Source organism: Babylonia areolata, chromosome 18 (genome assembly GCF_041734735.1).
Source record: "Babylonia areolata isolate BAREFJ2019XMU chromosome 18, ASM4173473v1, whole genome shotgun sequence".
In the NCBI taxonomy this organism is placed as follows: Eukaryota; Metazoa; Mollusca; class Gastropoda; order Neogastropoda; family Buccinidae; genus Babylonia; species Babylonia areolata.
In genome coordinates, this window is record NC_134893.1 from 48,113,332 (window position 1) to 48,120,324 (window position 6,993).

Consider the following 6,993-nt stretch of genomic DNA (forward strand, 5'->3'; position numbering starts at 1 on the left):
GCGCTGGCAGTGTGCATTTTTTTTGTTTTTTGTTTTTTTTTGTATGGAACGGTTTTTCCGCCAAAAAGTGATATTGCTCTCTCTCTCCCTCTCTCTCTCTGTATATATATATATGCAGAGAGAGAGAGAAAGAGAGAGAGAGAGAGAGAGAGAGAGAGAGAGAGAGAGAGAGAGAGAAAGAGTGTGTGTGTGTGTATTTCTTACTCAGTGAAACACTGGAAATGTGTCTGAGGTTATCACAAGATGATTGTAGGTAAGTACGTAAAAAGTAATACATTATTCTATCAGTTAAAAAAAAAAACACGCGAAAAGAGCGAAAATAGCAGTTTGTGTTGAAAAAGTTCGTATATGGTAAGCGTACACTAAGTGAGATGACTGATAGAAAGAAAAAAAAAAGTGTTGATTTTCCCCACTTCCTTCTTTTCTTACTTGTGGGACATTGCTGTATCTTATGTGTAAAACTGTAACATGATGGCGACAACACAGTGTAGACTATTCAGTCAGAAGAAGCTGTGAAAGGACTCCAGAAAGCATCATGCCGAGAGAGGGGACAATTACACATTTCATCTTGGACAGAGACTTCACAAAAATGCCAACACGATTATACAAACACCAATTCAGTAACTAGTGACTTTGAGCGAAACATAAGAAGAAAAAACTGAAGAACACTCGCCTGTTAAACTCCGAAGAAAGGTTGGCAAACCATTTAACTTCGAACAAAATTCTTACTCTGGGCAGTCGGAAACATATGATAGAGTAAGGACACAGACACAGTGTTCGCCGTTCTGTCTTATGAATGTGAAAAAGTCTCCTGGAGAAATGTTTTGAGAGGGGCGACCAGTGGGCACAGACCGTAAGAAACTGTATTAAGTCTGTTAACGATCTGCATGCAGCAACAATATAGTGTTAATTTCAGAACAAACAAAAACACGCCACAAAGCTCTTGTCTTGAACCATCAACAACGGGAATTTAAACCATCCGACACGAAAGGGTAGACCAGCTGATGAAGAGTGAAAAGCTGCATTTCTTAGAGTGGTACAGTTTCTGGTGGGAAATGATGATGAACAAACCACACTGACAGGTCTCCAAGAGAAAATGCGACAGTTTCTTAAGAATCCTGGACAGAAAAAAGAACCCTGCACTAAAAGAAACCTACAACAAAAGTTACAGGATCGTTTTTTGGGAAACCATCATTATCACATCAATTAGAGGAAAAGCAAATGTTGTTACTTTCAAAACAATTGTTGAAATGATTATCAAAGACTTTTCCAAAGAAACAAAGACTGATGACGAAACAGAAAAAGAAACTTCGTATCATTCAAACAGCTGCTTCACTTCTCTTCTCAGACACCAAGGCCATGGTCACATCGAAAGAGCACTACCCACTGAGTTCTGACATTGCTAGCTTGGATAAAAACTTAGAATACCTTCAACCATCAGTCAAACTCCTTCTTGATTATCTGCTTCACAACAACAACAAAAGATTGTCAACTGAAGATAGCTTCTCTTGGTCAGACATCCAAGTAGCAAGACCAAAGGTCGTAATATCACCATTACATTAGGTCTTGGAGTTGAAGTTCATCATCTGATCGGTTCGAAATATTTAGCTGCTCATTCGAGAAAACTAGGGTTCTCTTCTTCATATGCTGAAGTTAAGAGATTTGAGCAGTCTGCAGCACTGACCCGGGGCGTTGGCATTGAAGGTTTGACTCCAACCAGTTATGCGCAGTTTGTGGCACTGTGGACCACAACATCCAAACAATTGATGGGACTGGCACCTTCCATGGCATGGGAATGATAGCTGCTGACACTCCTGCCAACAGCTGTAACAGAGCCATCAAAAAGGACCAAACTGCCTCAGTTGAGAAAGTGAAAAGCACTTGGAAAATCCCAGTAAAAATATTTCACTGTTCCAACTCTGAGCTGAAGTTAGAATATGGTCTTCTTGATGTCAGTCATACTGCCGTCAAAAATTTCATTGACCTCTTGTGGAAAATTTCATGGCCATTACGCTCTCCGCGATCAGGCTGGTCAGGAACTATGCAAGAAGTGTGTAATGGCCCCTTCCCAGGACGAAGCTGCTTCACCTTCCTACCCATGATTGATATGGACCCCACAGACTTGTCAGCATTGGCAAACCAGTTCCATGTGACTCCAGTCATCACCTTTAGTCAACCTCTCTGTGGAAGTCCAGGATAATTGTAGCCGGTGAACCAGATGGCAGCCCACTCCACTCCATTGTCTTACGTTTTCGCGGCTTTCATACAGAAACTTTCTTCGTTCCATAGGATGATCATGGCAGGATCTAGTCTTCAGCAGTTGCTGGAAGTGATATCTGCACCAAATGCCATAATTCAAATGTTGACAGGAACACTGTGGCCAGAGCTGTTCAATAACATTTATTTGTTCATCGATTTGTTTTTGTTGTGGTGGTTGATTTTATTTCACTGTTCTGTGTTTTAAGGAGAAAAAAGGTGATGATGAAGGAAGCCGAAACACTTACGTTTTGGTCATGTTCTTTCTATCACTGCAGCATTATGATCAGCTATTAATAATAATAATAATGGTATTTATATAGCGCTGGATCTTGTGCAGAGACAAATCAAAGCGCTTTCGCACCAGTCATTCACACGCATGCATAACTCTAATACTGTAGAAACTAAAGACAAGGAAGGGCAGGCAAGGGAGGCTATTTTGGGAAGAGGTGGGTTTTAAGGCTAGACTTGAAAGAGCTGAGTGTGGAGACTTGACGAAGCGAAAAAGGAAGTTCATTCCAATCGCAAGGTCCAGAAACAGAGAAAGAACGGCGGCCAATAGTCGAGTGTTTGAATCTGGGTATGCGTAAACAGAGTGGATCCGAGGCCGATCGTAGTGAGCGAGATGGAGTGTAGAGGTGAAGGCAGCCGCAGAGATAGGAAGGGGCAGTTTTGTGAATGCATCTATAACATAGAGTGCTGATCTTGTACTTTATTCGGTGTGAGACAGGGAGCCAGTGGAGATGTTGCAAAAGAGGAGTGATGTGCTCAGACCTTTTCTTTCTGAGGACGAGTCGGGCAGCAGAGTTTTGTATGCGCTGAAGGGGCTGAATGGATGAAGCAGGCAGACCAGACAACAGAGAGTTACAGTAGTCAAGGCGAGAGAGAATGAGAGAAACGACAAGTCTAGATGTTGCGTCAGTGAACAGATATTTCCGGACGGCACTGATGCGTCGCAGTTGACAGTAGCAGGACTGACATGTCTGACTGATAAATCTTTGCATGGACAGTGTATTGTCAAGGACAACACCGAGGTTCCTGACTGACGTGGAAAGAGGGATGGATGTACTGCCACGTTTGATTGTGTCAATTGTGATGGAAGACAGTTTTTGTTTAGTTCCTATGATCATTGCTTCAGTTTTGTCCGCGTTCAATTGTAACTTATTTCGAGTCATCCAGTTTTGAATGTCCAGGAAGCAGTTGGATGTTTCTTGCAAGAGCGACAACAATTTTTCAGAGGTATCACTCTTCTGGAGTTGAGTGTCATCAGGTGTTTAATATCATACTAACTGCATAGTTCATGTTTTGCCCTTTCTCTTCATTTATACAGCAAAAGGCTGCTAGGTTTGTATTAGGGAGTGTATAGTATTTTGAAAAAAGAGCCATAATCGTGCGTCAGAAAAGGCTGTGATCACGCGCGTAACACACGGCAACAAGGAAGTGAAGCTGCAATGTGGGGCCCACCCCATATGCTTTTGAACTGACCGCTAAACTGTTTCACAGTTTATTGAATATGGGTAAATATATATATATATATATATATATATATATATATATATATATATATATATATTCTTTAAATTTTGCAAGCATATGGCGCTAATTAAAAACAATGTATATCAGAACCTTTCCATATTTTACTGACCGCAGTCCTGTTCTAAAAATAGAGCATGTTACATCATCAGTTTCATCGAAATTATACACATATGGCACATTTTCCCAATCAACACGCTAAATTATGTTAAATTCTGCTGATTTATAACGATACCTATCCAACGATTGGTTACTTGGCCATGTTTACACTGAACGCAGCTCTACTGTAGAAATAGAGCATTTGTGACGTCATTTCATCAAAATTATAAACAAACTAAGAGTTCAATCAATCTCCATTTTTCACAATGTTTTTATTACAATGGGTACTATCCAAAGAAAACCAACTGTTGCAATTTGTTCCTAACTTGCCTTATTTAATTCGTTCCACAACCGGACTATAAAGGCTGTTTCAAAGACTGCCATAGTGATTGTGAAATGTACGGAACCCCCCACCCCCACCCCTCGACCCCTCTCCCCGCCCCCCGCATCCCCCCCTCCCCACACGCACAATGCTCACATAACAAACTTATCTCTCTTCTCGAGCCTCTCTGGGGTTTTTTTGTTTTTGTTTTTTTATTATCGTTATCATTTCTATTATCTATTTTTTGCCTTCCAAGACAGTACGTACATACCCTCAAATATTCACACACACACACACACACACACACAAGTTTCAAGTTTTAATTATCCTTTCACTCCGATTGGAGTATGGAGGATTACTGCAAAATAATCTTTTCATGCCTAGAACAAACATTTCCAAATACACAACGATGTCACATGAAAGTTGAGAAAACACAAATGCGTGTTTTGCGCGCCGTGATCTCATCGTGCAAGCGGATCCGTTTACATTACGACTTATAAACCGCCATCTCCGCCAAAGCATATAACCTTTGACTGTGATTTGATGAAGTCTTATCTGCACGAGAGTGTGTCATCACAAGTGACTGAGACCGTTGATGTTTTTGACTTTTTGCATTCATTATCAGTTGTTTCGCTTGTTAGATTAACGACTTCTCTTTTTTAGGCAGCAACGGTGGAAGATATTGAGAGAGACACACAAGGACACAAATGGTTTAATTGTATAGGCCTTGGCCCTTTACAAATAGAGTTCACAAACATCATATGATGCATCACAAACTTAAACTCCTTATGGCAGGAGCTTTATGTACGAAGTTCACAACATTCATCACTAATGGTTTGTTTTCGGCAGCTATCAGTAATACAAATTGAAACATAGACGGATGTCTGTGATATTTACAGGGAATTAAGTCATTCCTGGGTTCACTGTATTTTGGACATTCAAGCAGGAAATGCTTCTCTTTTTCAGGGACATTAGTACAGAATGGGCAATAATAATCTTTTACATTTGCACGATTTCTAAATTGAAAAAAAAAAAAAAAAAAAAAAAAAACAATTTAAGGGTAACATTCCAATTCTAAATTTGGCAAAATTTCTTCTCAAAGATATATCATCTACATAATGTAAGTACACAACAGGCGACAATGATTGTTTTACAGGTTCCGTATTCTGTATAAAAATCATGTGTACACACCAGTTGCCGTGATGAAGTGGTTAGCGTCGCGGACTGACGGCTGGGAGGACGCGGGTTCGAATCCCAGCGGAGGTGGGTTTTTCGGCCCGTGGCCGGCTCCTACACAGAGTTGAGTGTGCTGTGGGCTTAAATGGGGAGACTGGGACCACACAGTCGAGTGTCATCCACGTCAAGGATGCGTCTTTGGGTGTGTTGCTTTAATTACCTGATCAACACTGCTAGTGTCTGTATCTCTCGGGCCTGGTTAACGCCGGGATATCATTATGACAGGAAGCGTAGAGTACAGCCTTGTCACGCAGTCCCAAACCAAAATAGACCTCCATAGCAACATCGTCATCGTCATCCTCCTCCTTCATCATCATCAATATAAAGAAAACAGTCTCAAAGTTTGTGGCCTATCATGCCCTGCTCTCGTGGTGACATCAGTTTCGATACCCCTCCACTTCCTTGCTTGGGGTGAGTCCTGTCAATGTCTTCAGTGTCTGCAGATTCATGGGGGGCTGTTGTTTGAGGGACGTGGTGGCGGTCTCCACACTGGGAGGGACGCTCACTCAGTCTGGCTCCGCGACTAAGCCATTACTGTCGTTAGTAGGGGGGGTTAGTAGGTGGTGTCCTAAGTACGTTAAATCAGAACAGGCACCACTGAACACCACCGAAGTGACTCAGCAGCAGTGCAGGGTCTCCTCTGGTGTGTGGCCTCCTGGCTACCTAACATCGATGGTTCCCTGCGGACTGCCGACGCTGGAACTGTGACGGACGAACCCGGGTGTGGCCGTGTATGGGGGAATCTAAATGAGCGGCGTGGGAGTAATGCCACTGAAATAGTGCAGATGATGGGTCAGCAAAAAAAACAAAACAAAAAAACAAACAAAAAACACACGTGTACTCAAAACAGAAGAACAATCTTGTTTGAAGCAATCAACGAGCCTCTGCTTAAATTCGGATAAAAACAATCTTTCATCTCCCACGCCCTGAGTTTCCTAAACTATCCCCAACCCAGATTTGTACAAAATATTTATAACGTCACAAGCCCATGTTGCTTAGTTCTGTTCCTGCAATGATAAAAGTGTACTGTATGCCTTACGTAGATATCTACGATCGTCCATGTTCAGAATTCGAATCCAGAATTTAATGCATCTGATGTTGGTATTTACAGAGAGATGATATCTGCCAGTCTAACCATAAATGACGTGGCTTGGAGACTTAGCACTTACGCCCCAAAATCATGGCAGACAAATGAATTCTTTCGACTGCACTTTGGTCGCGAGCCAAACCCCAAATTTCTTACCCGTAAGACAAAATAGGTTTAATTTGACAATCAAATAACTTGAAAAATGTATTCACTAATAGACCACAACATTTTGATAATTGCTGAAATACCCTTTTTTGCTCGGTCTGCAAAGTCATTCATAGTGTGGGAAAAGGAAAGCCGGGTATCTAGATAGATAAACATCGAGATATTTATACATATCAATTATGTTCGGTTTGTTTTCGCCAAAATACAAATTTTCATTACTGGCAAGATACCCACCATTTTCGAAAAACAACAATGTTAGACTTGTCTAGATTTACATTCAGTTCAAGACGCTTGG